General features: G+C 44.5%; 1 long non-coding RNA gene and 1 pseudogene across 2 annotated transcripts; both read right to left on the bottom strand.

Annotated features, from left to right (window-relative positions):
* Positions 1–7,618: 7,618 nt before the first annotated feature.
* Positions 7,619–15,580, bottom strand: part of LOC123042618 (uncharacterized) — a 10,353-nt pseudogene continuing 2,391 nt past the window's right edge.
* LOC123042619 (uncharacterized) lies at positions 11,299–12,636 on the bottom strand. Of its 2 annotated transcripts, XR_006418841.1 has the most exons (3): positions 12,457–12,624; positions 11,786–12,116; positions 11,299–11,558 (listed from the first exon to the last, which is right to left on the bottom strand). It is a non-coding gene; the product is annotated as an uncharacterized lncRNA (long non-coding RNA). The 2 variants fall into 2 exon arrangements; XR_006418839.1 differs by lacking the exon at positions 11,299–11,558 and having other exon boundaries at positions 11,645–12,116; positions 12,457–12,636.

Below are 15,580 nucleotides of genomic sequence, written 5' to 3'. Positions count from 1 at the left end.
ACCGGCGGATCTCGGGTAGGGGGTCCCGAACTGTGCGTCTAAGGCTAATGGTATCAGGAGACTGGGGACACGATGTTTTACCCAGGTTCGGGCCCTCTCGATGGAGGTAATACCCTACTTCCTGCTTGATTGATCTTGATGATATGAATATTACAAGAGTTGATCTACCACGAGATCGTAGAGACTAAACCCTAGAAGCTAGCCTATGGTATGATTGTTGTTTTCCTTACGGACTAAACCCTCCGGTTTATATAGACACCGGAGAGGGCTAAGGTTACACAGAGTCGATTACAGAGAAGGAGATCTACATCCGAATCGCCAAGTCTTGCCTTCCACGCAAAGGAGAGTCCCATCCGGACACGGGACGAAGTCCTCAATCTTGTATCTTCATAGTCCAACAGTCCGGCCAAAGTACATAGTCCGACTGTCCGGATACCCCCTTATCCAGGAATCCCTCAACGAGGTAGCACTGGTTCGGGCAAGGAGGTAGATGAGGCGCTACCTAGAGGAGACAACAATCTGGAGGCACCTTGCCTGAAGGAGAGGAGGACGAAATACATTAATAAGATACAAATCGAAGGACAAAATCAAGAGTGCAACAATGATAAACTAAATAATGCAAGCAACATGCTAATGCTTTCACATAGTTTGATGTGACAACAATATGAACAATGAGCAAACTTCGAATCTACAACGGACTGCAGTTGACACGACCACATATAATTTAACTACTGTGGTTACTAATGTTCCGGTAGATACCGATGATATACGGGCGCTCCTTGGTCCGTGGGTTGTCTCCTGGCGTTGTTTCTTCACTAATAATGCAAAATGCTTATTATATCTGAGTAACTATAAAGTACATAAACACTCCCAACAGATCAATACAAGCCAAAAATTAGCAAGATAAATTGCAATTATTTTGAGTACAAAAGGACTCCCAACAGATTGATACAAGCAAAAATTAGCAACACAAACTTGCTTGAACAGTATACCAATATGTTGTGGAGGTGTGACCGATGGAGAAGGTGCAGCTTCCACAGGAGCTCAATAAGGAGGCGGCACCACTTGAGGACCTCCTTGGTGCTCGGTTGAGCTTGTGCGGAGGGCCTGCTCGAGGGAGGAGGTCTGCAGAGGAGGATGGTGGTGAGGGACGACGGCGGAGGAGGATGGTCACTGGTGGAGTGCTTGGGGTTGATGGCGCGGCTCTGAAGCGATGGTCGCCGGCGGAGTGCTTGGGGGCGATGGCCCAAGTTCTGAAGCCTTGTTGGGTGCTCGCGGGGGTCCTGATGGAGGGCGCGGCAGTGGAGTGTGGTTGTGGCGGTGGAGGAGTTGCGATGGTTGGGGCGGCGTCAGCGGCGGTGGTTGGGGGCGGCAGCGGCTATGGGATCTGATGCTTGGGGCGGCGGCGGCGACTGCAATGGCTTAGGGTTCGTGGATTTGGGGGAAGGAGTGGACTGGTGTTTTTTTTGTGGGAAAGGAGTTTGTGTGGTGTGGTGAAGCCGTGAAGGGCCGACGCGCGCGTTTAACTTTATTTTTGGGCCAAAATGTTAGTCATACTCGCGCGCTTTTTTTCTCGCCAGTGCGCGCTTTAGGCCCGTCTTGCGCCAAAGATGGTCCCCGGCAGTATATGGGCCCGGTTCTAGGTGTCCCGGCAGATTGTGTGCCCTAAATTGTACCGGCAGTTTGAGCGCCGTTGTTGCTGAAGTTCTCCCGGCAGTTTGTCCGCCCTAACATGCTTGTACCGGCAGACACCAATATCCCGGCAGTTTATTTGCCCTTGCACTGGTATTTCTCCCGGCAGTTAATTGCCCCTAAACAAGTGTTGTAGTGTAGTGATCTACGGGAGAGCCACGAGCACACACGATGCGCCCCCCACGCCGGGGGGGCACCTGACCTCATAGGTCACACGCAGCTCCATTTGACCTAATTTCAGCGCTATAAATTCCAATAAATCTCCAAACCAACAGAGAGCCACCCAAAACACTTTTTCCGCTGCCACAAGCTTCTGTTCTTCCGCAATCCCATCTGGAGGCCTTTTTCGGTACTCTTCCAAATGGGGAATCGATTACGGAGGGCTTCTACATCACCCTTCTTGTACCTTGAATGATGTGTGAGTAGTTTATCACTAAACCTACAGGTCCATAGCTATTATCTAGATGGCTTCTTCGTTCTCTCCGATCTTCATACAATGTTCTCCTCGGAGTTCTATTCGATGTAATCTCTTTTGCGGGGTGTTTGTTGGGATCCGATGAGTTGTGGGTTTATGATCAGATTATTCATTGAAAGTAATCGAGTCTTTGCTGAACTTATTATGCATTTTAGTTATAGATTTGTATTTCTCTCTGATCTATCCATTTGGTTTGGCCTAGAAGTGAATCAGCTTGATAAGAAGAGAAGAGTGAATTCGCTTTTGTGAAAACAGGGCAAGGAAGAGTGAATTCTCTTTTGTAAAAACAGGGCACGAAAGAGTGAATTCCCTTTTGTAAAATAACTTTACTGATCAATGTGAGTCTCTGATGTTAAGTTTATATGATTGAACAACATGCATGTTGAACTAAGGACTAGAAGTGAATCAGCTTGAGAAGAAGAGAGGAGAGAGCAATAGATCACAAGTGCACCTTATTAATAAGATTATCCTTATTGAGGATGCAGAGCAAGACTCATCACACCACCGACATCTTGAGGACCCACATGAAGGTCTTCAGCAGAAGCCTGGCGACTGGAGGAGTTGGTCGCCAGAATTCAGAATTCAGCAACAACAAGAGAAGAGGATGAGTGGGTGAAACTGGTGGTGGGGGCATCTAAGGGTCGAACCTTTCACATTGGGACAGATGTAGAGCTCTCCATTGCCTGGGCAGGACTCATCGTCCTCCTCTTCGTCCTGAGGGGAATCCCCGGCAATGACTCCTTGGTGCTCCCGCCCTTCGACGACATGGAGATGCGGGTCTGGTAGCGGAGGCGGAGTGGTGTTCTCGGGAAGTGGAGGGTGATATGTCCATCTTGCATCATTATTTCTTACTGTAATTTACCCTATTTTAATGTTATATTTTATATTGTGGTGCAATTCTAATGCCCTTTTCTCTCTTAAAATGCAGGTTATATTAAGAGGGGAATCACCAGCAGCTGGAATTCTGGACCAGAAAAAGCAACAGAAGATATAGCAATTCTCCAGAGCTCAAAACGAAGTGTGGATTTTTGGAGAATTATTTTGAAATAGATGAAGAATATTGGAGCAAAGAAGTGCCAGAGGGGCCCCACCATTTAGCCACAAGGACAAGTGATGCGCCCTACCCCAGGTCGCGCTCCTGCACTTGTGGGGCCATGGTGGCTCATCTCCTAACGTCCTTTGGCCCTAACTCCCATATACCTTAAAATAATGACAAAACAATTTGGGACTTCTCTCCGCCGTCTAGGAGGCGGAACTTGGCCGAAGAACTTTTGCTCTCCGGCAGAGCGGTTCTCCCGGAGAAACTTCCCTCGGGGGTGCGGGGGAGGGGGAAGGGGGGAATCGAAGTGTTCTTCATCACCAACGCTCCCATCATCATCATCATCATCATCTTCTTCTTCTTCTTCTTCTTCTTCTTCTTCTTCTTCATCAATACCAACTAATATATAAACCCTACTTCTTCTCTTGTGCTACATCTTTGTATCAAATCTCAGATTGGTACCTGAGAGTGCTTGTAGTGTTGATTACACTTTGTAGTTGATACTAGTCGGTTTAATTAGTGAAAGATTGTTATGTTCAGATTGTTAAACATATATTTATAACCACTGATTATTTATTTATTTTTCCTTGACTTTCTCATTTTAAATTCGCGAACTTGCTCAACTCCTCAAACTTTTGTAATCTGTGTTTTTTTTAATTTCAGTTCTTTTTAAAATTAATCAATATTTCCAAATTCATGTTTTTTTCAAATCCATGACCATTTTTTCGAATTCATGTAAAATTTTCAAATTCTTATTTTATTTTAATACATGATTATTTTGTAATTCATGAACCTTTCTCGTATTTCATGAACATTTTTAAATCCATGAAAAGATTCTAAATTCATAGACATTTTTCAAATTTGGGAAACAATTTAAATTTTGTAAACATTTTTTTGTATTTCATGGAAAAATTATTTCAAATTTCAAGAACACTATTCTCAAATTCATCAGCACTACTTGAATTTATGAGGAATTTGGAATTTGCAGAAAAAATGAAATTCATTAAAATTCCAAGCTCATTAATTTATATAAAAATCTTGAATATTTAGTAAAACCGATTTTTAAAAAAAAACCGTTGAATATTTTTTATTATCACCGAAATATTGAAAATTAACAGAAAAAACAATCAGTTCTTTTTTCCTGAGACAGCAGAGCTCTGTAGTAGCAGAAAAAACGACTGAAACCTAAACAGAGTATAACTATCGATGGAACGAGCACAGGAGCGAGGAAACTAGGCCGCGGGCCATGCGCTCACCTAACGGATAGTTTTAGCATCGCTTCTGGGACAACAGAGAGGCACGGGGCTTACTTTGACAAGGGTTGGCCCAGAAGCGATGCTCGCGAAGTAGCTCGTGCTGGCAGCGGAGCTCGATCCATTCACGCCGTGGATCACCGTTTCATTAGCGTTTGGCAGCGGAGAAAATTACGATGGATGTTCATTGAAATTATCGTCACATCATCAACAATCAGTGTTGATTCCGTGCCGGCACTTCTCATGGTTTTCTCCGCTGCCAATCTCTTCGAGTTCGACAAAGTAGGAGAATGGCGGTCCACCTGTCAAGCGTGCTCAGCGGTCTGAGAGAGCTATTTCTAGGTAGCAGCACGGCGGGGCAGCTTGCAGCCGTGCCCGAGGAAAGCACGACGGGGCAGCTTACATCCTTGCCGGAGGAGAGCACCACCGACTTCACTGCTCCCGACCCGCCGCGCACTTCCTACCGCGAGTGGATCCGGAGCATCGACGTGCCCGAATGGCAGTGGCACACATGGCCGGCTGTCTTCTCCCACTCCCAGTCCGGTCATAGCGGATCCAGCAACTCTGGTTCCAATCACATGTCCAACCACTCCGGCTGCTACTCCGCGTCCGACGGCGCCCACGAGCTGACGATGGTCGCTCGCCAAATGGTCAGCGACGGTTACACCCAGCTCACGGTGACTGCATTCGACATGGCATCTCCGGCCCCAGCATCTGGATACGGCAGCGGCCCGGACCGTGAGCTGGACAAGCTTCTCAAGAGTTGGTTCTTCCAGCTTGACGTGGACTGGATTCTCGAAATCTGCAATCACAGGTCAGTCTTATGCCCCCACAAGGGCCGCAACTTCGTAAAGAGCTGGATTCGAGCTGTCATGGTAATTGTAGCGAGTATCAAGGAGCTGCTCGCCATTGCCCACGAGACGAGCGCGGTCGCACGGTTTGGCAATGCGAGCATTTCAGCAATGCTCGTCTTTGTTGATGACATCGTCCAAGTTTACAAGCCGGGGAATCCACTGGCCGTGCTAGACATGTACATCTGCGTCTCCAGTGCGTCACGTGACGTGCTTACGGTGCATGTGATCTCTTCGGAAGCTCAAAGCATATTCGGTGAGATAGCCAACTCATTTGACAGGGAAGGAAGCATGTTAATCGAGTCCATATTCGGCACGATAATGCAGATGCATCAAACACTCATGAAGGACGATGAAGAATGGGCTGTCCACATTCTGCGGGGAGGAGGCGAGGTTCAAATGAACATTCGATTTTTGGTAAGTTACATATTATTGTTGAGGAAAGCCAAGGCTTCGACAGAGAACTGCGCACCGAGCCACAACACCGAAAAGCTCTGTGACCTGATACAAGACACGACCGATTATCTGAAGGATCTGCTTCTGAATAAATCGGAGTTATGCTCAGATCCAAGCCTCAGGTACATGTTCCTGCTCAACAATTCCTATTTCATAGCACAGATGTTGGAGCCATCGGCAGCGTTAAACCTTGAGCTGCAGTTTGGGCGCCACCGTGAGCATAAACTTACACCTGAATGTGAGAAACATATGGATGGCTATTTGGATGCTTCCTGGGGTCATGTGCTGTCCTACATACCGAGATCGAAATTTCCCGGACTTCTCCAACGCTGGATGAGGAACAACACCTCTGCACGCACCCCACTGGGTCAATTCAAGTCAGCGTTTTATAAAACATACCGGGCTCAGAAGTTCTGGAAGGTTCCAGATCCTCAACTCAGAGATGCGCTGCGGAAAACTATTGCTGAGAGAGTTGTTTCAGGCTACCGCGTCTACTTGAAGGAGCATCCGGAGCTAGAGGAATACGCCTGTCACGGAGACAGTAGTCCCGACGAATTGGAGGAGATGTTAGCACAGCTATTTGAAGGATGAAAACTGCTTCAGCAAACGCGGCCTGGAATCGAACCGAGTCACCAAACATGTAAGAGACGATAACTCAAAATTTGTTGTTGTATTTTGATATGTATCCTTTTTGGCTTTTGAAGTGAAGTTGTATTTTGAGTTGGCTTCTTGATTAAGCGCTGCCAGTGTCTTTTGATATGATATTGTAGCTCCCTACCTAAATACTTGTACTATTCACATAAGGGTGTGGCTAGGTTTCAGTCAAAAAGAAAAATAAAAAAATGAAAAAAAAACTTTGCACAAATCTCCATGCAAGATCAAAGGAATATAACATCGACTGAGACTTCGCGAAGTCTCAGTCGACTGAGATTTAGCAGCACCGTTCAGATAAAGGAAAAAAATTGTATAGCAATTAACAGGGTTCATTTTGACGGAACAATGGTGGGAAGATATATATTTTTTCCTCAAATACGCACAAACATGCGTGTCATCACATTAAAGAAGAAGCGGCAAAGAAGCCGGATACAAGGCCTTTCAGCCAATACAACGCTAATCACAAGAATTAGGTGCCACATCCACCAAGCACACCACTTTGCCTACTATGATGCACCCTAGCCTAGTCTGAGGCAAGCCACAGAGCAACCAAACCACGTCACAATCAACGCCGAGACCTCTACAACAAGAACAAACCAACGTACAACCACCCATTTGCGCCAAGAGGGAGTCAGCAAGTGCACGGCAGGGCCTGGGCGGACCGCGGGAGGGTGTCGTCAAGAGAGCGCCGGCGATGGCGTACATTGCGCCCAGGAGGCCCATGCCCAGAGCAACGGCCGACCATGACTCAAGCCGCACCATCGAGACTCCTTATGCAACAAGACGGCGCCTTCAAGAACAAAACAACGTCATGCCGCCGCCGCCTGGTCCGAAAGCTGGACCAAGGGATTCCCCCGAGCTTAAGGAAGGGAAACTGATCAGGTCCAAAACAACGCCTTCAGGGAGGAAATGGCGCCCGCGGGCATCACCGTTGTCAACCTCATCTCGAAAAATGGATTTCTCCAAACCCTGATCGTGGAACCCAGCGCCCACACTGGAGTTGCTCGAGGAAGTGATGAAATTACACTAGGAAGAAATCCAACATAGACTAGGTATTAAAGGAGCACCACAACATATAGATAAAGTAAAAAACATATATAGAAAACAGTAAGATGCAAACAGTTTAATAAATCATAAGATTTGAAACTGGGTCGGGGATATAATTTTACGAACAAAAGAACCAGCCTTGCAAGATCAATCAGTCTTCAAGCACTGGATATAACCCTTGCCATTTGAAAATTCCCAACACACCCCGCTCATCATCGACGTACCTGCGGATTCTCCCAAACCCCCCCTCGCCCCAGCGTGGTCCCCACGAGTTCTTGAAGCGCCAGTACTTGATGACATTGGGATCTATGCCATATCCGACAATCATGACAAAATGCAAGCGGTTGGTCTCACCAGCTTTATAATTGATGATGCCTCCTTTGTACTTCCGAAAATCATCGGAACTCTCCAAAGTGACTACCACGGGTTGTTTTGCTACCGCTTTCTCCAGTGCATCCTCGGTCGGTTCGACAAATCAAAATCCTGATATCCTTGTTGTCGGTGTGGCTGCTATTTTGTTCCGCATGCAACCCGATTTACTCCTGCAAGCCTTGTATAGATACGAGGATTCGCTCAAAAGTCCGTTGGCTTGTATATATGTGAAGGCCTCACTTACAGAGCCACCATCACACCCATTACTCTGTGCGTCACAGTCGACGAGCTCTTGAACTGATAAGAGAGATTGACTGCAAGGTATTCTGGTAATGTACAGCTTCGACCGAGGCTGCAGCAGCCATGGCCCAACAGCTGCCTGCGATCGACATGCACGAGTTAGGTAAGGTGGTTGCAAGGCAGCTGAAAATAAACTGTGAAAACACATGCGAGCAGCGGGGAATAAGGTCAAGACACTCGCTCATCACAGCCTTTCTGTAGCTTCTGATTCCTGACAACCGGAGAGACAACACCAGCTTCAACCCAATCAACATCTGACGGCGGGAGGTTCATATAGTACCAAAGTTCAACACCAGCAGTTGACCACCCAGCTATTGCCATAGCATGCGGTGTGAGGTACTCCCTCCATTCCTAAATATAAGTCTTTGTAGAGATTGCACTATGAACCACATACGAATGTATATAGATGCATTTTTAGTGTAGATTCACTCATTTTGCTCCGTATGTAGTCCATAGTAAAATCTCTAAAAAGACTTACATTTAGGAACGGAGGAAGTACCTGCGAAGAAAGCCAAAGGAGTGGCCAGCGGTAGCTGCAGCAACATTGCTCCGAGACTGCAATTTGATAACCAGAAAAATATTCAATTCCATCAGACACACACGTCCACGCCGACAGAGAGGGGGATCGGGAGAGCGAATTAAGCGAGAGGGCCTACGTACGTGTAGGTGTCGCACCTTGCTAGCTCCGGACAGCGACCAAGCCGCCGCGGAGTGGCTGCGCGACAGGATCCTCCCCATGGCGCTCAATGGCGGACGAAACATGTCTGCCTGCACACGGTCTCTCCGTCGCTTGCTCGCCCATGGATCAATCAAACGAATAAAGAGGAGGAAAGAGGACCAACGGAATTGGAACTGGAGTAAGAGGAGTTGAGTTGGAGTACGCACTCTCCTTACCGGAATCTAACTCTGACACGACCCGTGCGATCCAAGCTCTATCCTTCCTCCAGGCCGTCCGAGTGGCCGGAGACGGGCCCGGACTTCCCAAAGCTCGCGGTGGTGGCCATGCCGAGCTCCATCTTTTTGTTGACATGGAGGCCGAGCTCCGTGGCGGGCATGGCTTCCAGGGCGGGTGAGCGAGCTCTCCGCTGGCCGGATTTTGAGGCCAATGGTGTTTTCTTTCTCATGGAAAAAAGAAGAAGTGGGCCTTCCCGGAGGTGTACTCCGACACGAGCCTGGCCAGGCCCAATTTCAATTGGCTTCAACGTATCGCTCTAGGAGACCAAAAAATCGGAGACTAGAAATTCGACAGCAGTGTATCCACAACTTTAGTTGAGAAACATGATGCTCCTAAAATAAAATACAGTCATATATATTGCAGTTATAAAAGACAGTACTTCGGCAACCAACGGCAGTCCGTAGTCGGGTCTTTCACCAACATTGAAGTCGTGATATTGCACAGCCTCTATTCTCTCTGACTAGCGCACCGTCTCCGCCCTCGGACAACACGCCTCCGGCCTAATTAACACGGATGCATGCTGCCTCCTCTTGTCCTGCCGGACTGCACCGCCGCGCGATTCCACTGCCATCCTTCCTCCGCGCCGTATGGAAAACAGATTTTGGGTCAGTCGACTGACCCAAAGTTTTGTTTAGTGCGGGACACGAGCCGAGCCGAGCCGAGTCTGATCCGAGCCTGGCTTTGGCTCGCTTTGGAGCGGCTCGGCTCGGCTCGGCTCGCTCAGCCAACGAGCCTATTTCAGGCGGCTTGGCTTGTTTCAGGTATGGCTCGGTTCAGACCGAGCCGGCTCGTAAGCCAGCTGCCACTAGAACCTCTTTTACCTGCAAAACCTCAGTTTATAGTCCAAAGTCTTGATTTTTTGCAGCAATTAAACCCATATTGCTAAAAATGAAACATCCAGCAGTCTATTGTTTTAAGAAATGGTCATACTAATGAAAAATAAGCTTTCTTCTATGAATTCTTCTACGAAAACTGTAACAATGGAACAAATATGAGAGAAAGAATTGGGCATCGTTTGTATTGAATTTTGGACAGAACTTCCTTTGAACTTTACACAACAAAACATCAAATGTTGACAGCCAAACAAATAAATTTTGTATAGCCTAACACTTACCACTTTGACATAAAAAATGAGAAAATGTAGAGGAAATGGTTTAAAAAATGGCCTAGTGAACGTTGACAGCCAAACAAATATTGACAGTAATGCAACATCTAGTAGTCTATGGTTTTAAAAATGGTCATAGTGACGAAAGATAAGCTTTCTTCTATGAAAAGTGTAGAGGAAATGGAACAAATATGTCAAACAAAGAATTGGGCAGCATTGCTTTTTAATTTTGGACAGTACCTCCTTTGAAGTTTATACAGCAAAAATATTGAACGTTGACAGCCAATGATATGACCAACACCAAATTTATTTGTATCAACGACCACCACGATGTAGAAGACGTTGGTCTATGTCAAGTTATGGCAGCTTCACTTGATAACAGGATGCATCCTAATCAGGAGAATATTAAGGTTCAACCAGAGTCAACGGTTGGTGTTGTGCCAAAATATGGGACGCACGCTATGGAAGGGAAGAACTCCTTCACATGCACGTTTGAAGGTTTGCAACAACTTGATTGTTTGTTTATGTTGTCACGTCCAGAGCAAGACCCAGCTGTACGTGTACAAGAGATATATTTTATTGAGACTAAGCAAAGAATCCTAATCAGCTACTACTTCTCCCGATCAAGACCGCCAGAGCAAGCGTACGCCAGCATGTTTGATCGGTGGAAATTGCTTTCCTTGAGAGACATTGGATGGGGGCCACCCAATAATTTGTATTTAATAATTTTGGTATTTAATCTGTAATGAATACCTGCTAAAATAAAGCACGTAATCAGATTTGGTTTTAGTTGTTGGGTCGATAGTTAGAGACAGGGAGAATATTTTGTACGGTCAACTTATTAGGCAAGTTAGAGCTGGATAGCTATTCTACTATATATAGTCTTGATACGGTCATTGTAAGATTAGGTTATCTTTTATGAAATAGACACGACGTGTTTTTCAGGGTAGACACCCGTATCAAATTTTGGAGGGATCTTTAGAAAACCTCTGTGTTGCGATTTCTCTTCGTGGAAATTGTTTTTGCGCGTGAGTACCTTCGTCGAGATTGGTTTTCTCGTGCTGGGCCGCAAGGTTCAAACCCTCTACTTCGTGTACATCGCGTGCGCGGGCGAGAGGTTGTTACTGGTGGTGGTGGAGTGTCGTGAAAGATCGGACCGCAACAACCGATCGGATCTCACCACGAGGTTCGGTCCTGATCAGCCAAACAATGCAATTTTGTACAGCATAACACTTAGCGCTTTGACATCAAAATGAGAATCTTCCTCCTCAAACAGAGTATCTTGATCGGGCACTGATCTTGATCATCCTTGTTCTCCTCTTCATCATCCTCCTCCGCTTGCTTATCATGCTTCATTGCCTAGCATACAAAAACAGCACACACATGAGCTTAGACACGCATATATTTAACTTTTTGATAGCAAATACAGCATATACATGAGCTTGTACAAACTTATATTTGACTTTCTGATACAAAAACAACACATACATGAGAAGATGAGCTTGCACACACACATATTTTTGACCTTTGGATAGCAAAAACAGCAAACACATGAGCTTGGACACACATATTTGGTACAAACATACCGGTGAAGGTATAGCCTCCCTCTTGGAGTCGTTTGTCAAGCCAGAGGCGGCGGCGATCGCGGAACGCACACCGGCGTCGGTGGGGTCAGCGAGACATCGACACTGCGGAGTTTATTTTACCCTAAACAACAACTCAGCGAGCAGGACATTGTTGTAATCTCTCGCCCGCTTCCTCGGCAGCGGCTTCCTCGACAGCGATGCAGTAGCTGCATTGCCCTTCCCCTTCCCCTTCTGCTTCCCGGAAGGCCGGGACAGGTGGCGTAGTCTTTATACTGGAAATCAAGCTCCTCTTCTTCCCCTTTTCCTTGTCCATTCTTGCGACGGCAGGTCTCTGCACACATCAGCAAAGAACAAATGGTCAATCATCAACAAAATTTTACATAGATAATAAAATAACCAGTCTACACAATCAATCACAAAGCAAATTCATCCATCCATCAATCAAATTCGTGCAGCATCCATCCTAGCTAGCTGCACTCTCCAGCCAACAAGCACAAGCATCCATCCATTAAATTCGTGTAGCATCCATCCATCGCGTTTCCTAGCTAGCTGCGACCTCCAGCCACAATCACAAGCATCCATACATGATACATCCATCAAATTCGTGTGTGTGTGTGCGCCAGTGCAGGGAGCTAGCGCTAGGGATGGGAAGGACAGAGGAGATCGCTTACCTACTCATGTTATTCGGTGAGAAACCAGGGGAGACGCGTCCACTGTGCTGAGGGAAAGCAGCGTCGGACGTCGCCATCGGTGCCGAACCTGACGAGTCCAGCTTGCGTCGCGGCGAGGAGAGGGGTGGCGGCGCCGGGAAGAGAAAGGGAGAAGGGGGAGGAAAACCGCGTCGCGTGCTCTCTCTGTTGTGACCTAACGCCATCCGAGGCCGACGGGATTGGGCTGGGCCTGAACGAGTCACCGAGTTGGACCGGGCAAAACTCGGCTCGGCTCGGTCGGGAATCGGGCCTATTTTCCCAGCTCGGCTCGCCTAATTATCCTATCGGGCCGAGCTGTAACGGGCCGAACTGTAGCGAGCTTCGAGCCGAGCCTAAAAGCTCGCTCGTACGTCCAGCCCTAGTTTTGTTTCAGTCGAGTACAGTCCAGCCGAGTGCTAGGGCAAAGCATAGATCAAGTTGGTCCATATTTAATTAGTTTATGCACCTGCAGTTGACGTGAGCTAGCATGCATTTCGAATGGCCATGCACATACGCATTTCGAATGGCCATCATTAACGCTGCTTTTTAAGGGTAGTATCACGCTTCTGCAATTGAGTCACCACCATCAGCGTGATGGATGCATGCAACACGGGCCCCCAAATATCGGATGTACATATCCATGTTTGCTTCATAGTTAGTACTTTCCCACACTTTTTTACTCTTCGTAGTTAGTACTTTCTCACACTTTTTTACTCAGTAAGTAAGATTCTTATTGTGGAAAATAAGGCCCACATGTCATACACAAAAAATATATGGCAATTTTCGCATAGGCAAGTCAAAGTGTGGCGGCTAACAACTTAAGCACCCAACCTAAGGCAAGTTTGGCTAAAATAGTGTGCCAAACTATGAGACCGGCTACCGGTTTTAACTAGCATGATTTAAATTAATATGAGTTGTAAACCCGATAAACAAAAGTAGAAAAATAGGCGGCCACCTCAAACTGTAATAGTTGTGTTGCTATCACCTTATAAAATATATGAATAAAAATAGTGGCATTGGTCTTACCTTAAAAACATATAAATCAAATAATGACAAAATTTGCAACAATTTATACAGAAATTGCATTTTTCATAATATGCAAGAATAAGTATATAATGGTGAAGGTTTCACGAGAAAGACCTAAGAAGGAATAATTTAGTGGAATCGGCATTATCATTAAACAGAAAGGAGAATATAAAAAATAAATCAAATATTGACAAAACTTACACACAATTCGCACACAAGGGCTTCGAAAAAAATTGCACACATTTCACACAGAAATTGCACTTTTTATAATACGGAAGAATAACCATATAATAGTGGAACGATATTGGTATTACCGTTACACAAACAAAATGAAATAAAATATAAATGAAAATGAAAACAAAATAAAGAATTTTTCTACGGAAGAATAAACCCTTTGAGAAGAAACAAAATCAAAATAAAAAAACAAATAATGAAATTTTCTAGGGAAGATTGACACCCTTTAAGAAGAAAGGAAATAAAAAACAAAAACAAAATAATTAAGTTTTCCAGGGAAGAATGAAACCCTTTAAGAAGAGAGAAAATAAATAAATAAAAAGAATGAAGTTTTATATGGAACAATGAAACCCTTTAAATAAAAAATTACAAAAGCTAAAACTATAACAAAATAATAATTTTTTCTATGTAAGAATGAAACCCTTTAAGAAGAAATAAATTATAAAAAATACAAAAACAAAATAATGAAGTTTTCTAGGGGAAACTGAACCCCTTTAAGAAGAGTGAAAATTTAGACATGACTTGCACACAAGCATGCCCTGAAATCACACTGTTGTAATATGCAAAAAAAGAAGCATATATACAATGCAATTTTTGCTCTCTACTATAATTTACACACATGGTGTATCATACTTGCGTGCATACTTACTTACAAACACAAAAATATAAATATTTTTTTCTAAGAAGAAATCAAGTATAGTGGCATTGGTACCACCTTTTAAGAAGAAAGAAAGTAAAAATAATAATGATACCATTTGCATACAATTTACACATAAAGTGCACTTTTTGAGTTATGTAAGAATAAACATATAATAGTGAATTTTACATAAAACAAACTTTTTAAACAAGAAACGAATCAGTGGCATTAGTATCGTCCTTAAAAATAGGAAATGAATTAAAAATTAAACACAACAAAACGAATAAAGTTTCCTAAGAGAGAGTAAATTAGTGACATTGGTATTACTCTTAAGAAGAAAGAAAAATACTTGCACTCAACTTTGCCATGAAATTGCACATTTTATAATATGCAGTGAATACATATATAATAATGCAACTTCAGAAGTCTAGAATAATTTATACAAATATTGTATAGTACTTTCATGCATACATACACATAATAATAAAAATGAATTTAATTAGCCAAAAAATTAGCATTGTTATTACCCTTAAAAAATAAAAATGAAAAAAAAACAAAATTTTCCACATAATTGGCACAAAATGCACTTTTTATAACATATAGAATAAATATATAAGAGTGAAGTTTCTGTACTATAATGTAATTTGTACATGTATTATTAGCATGTATACATTTACACACACTCAACATGCAGAAATACACGTAAAGAAAAAAACCAAAACTCAAGTGAAAAATAGAAAAATAAAAGCGTACGCGTGCAGAAAACAAAAACAACCCATGAAAAAAAAACATGGACACACCAAAATCCAGCCCAAAAAGGAAATCGACTGACCCAAAATATGGGTCAAACGAATCCAAGCAGCTCAATACACCAGCAAAATGTGATAGAAAAAACAAAATCTGCACAAATCTTAGAGCACAATCCAACGGTCAAAAAATTGACTGACCACAAAACTAAAAATCAGCTGACTGAAATCTAGCTAATGTGCACCGTATGAGTAGCGAGAGATGAACCCACAATGTCCGAAGCTCATGGTGGCTGAAAGTGGCCACCATGCATGCGGCCGCCGGAGTGCATGGTCACCGGGAAGCTCTCATATACTCGGGGGTGAGTGCACGAAAACAGCTGGCGGCAAAATGGCCTCTCACTTCATTGGACATCCAGACATTTAGCTCCTATTCCGGGCAATGCGCAATGATAAGACGTGA

Source organism: Triticum aestivum, chromosome 2B (genome assembly GCF_018294505.1).
Source record: "Triticum aestivum cultivar Chinese Spring chromosome 2B, IWGSC CS RefSeq v2.1, whole genome shotgun sequence".
In the NCBI taxonomy this organism is placed as follows: Eukaryota; Viridiplantae; Streptophyta; class Magnoliopsida; order Poales; family Poaceae; genus Triticum; species Triticum aestivum.
This window is presented reverse-complemented; position numbering and strand designations above follow the sequence as displayed.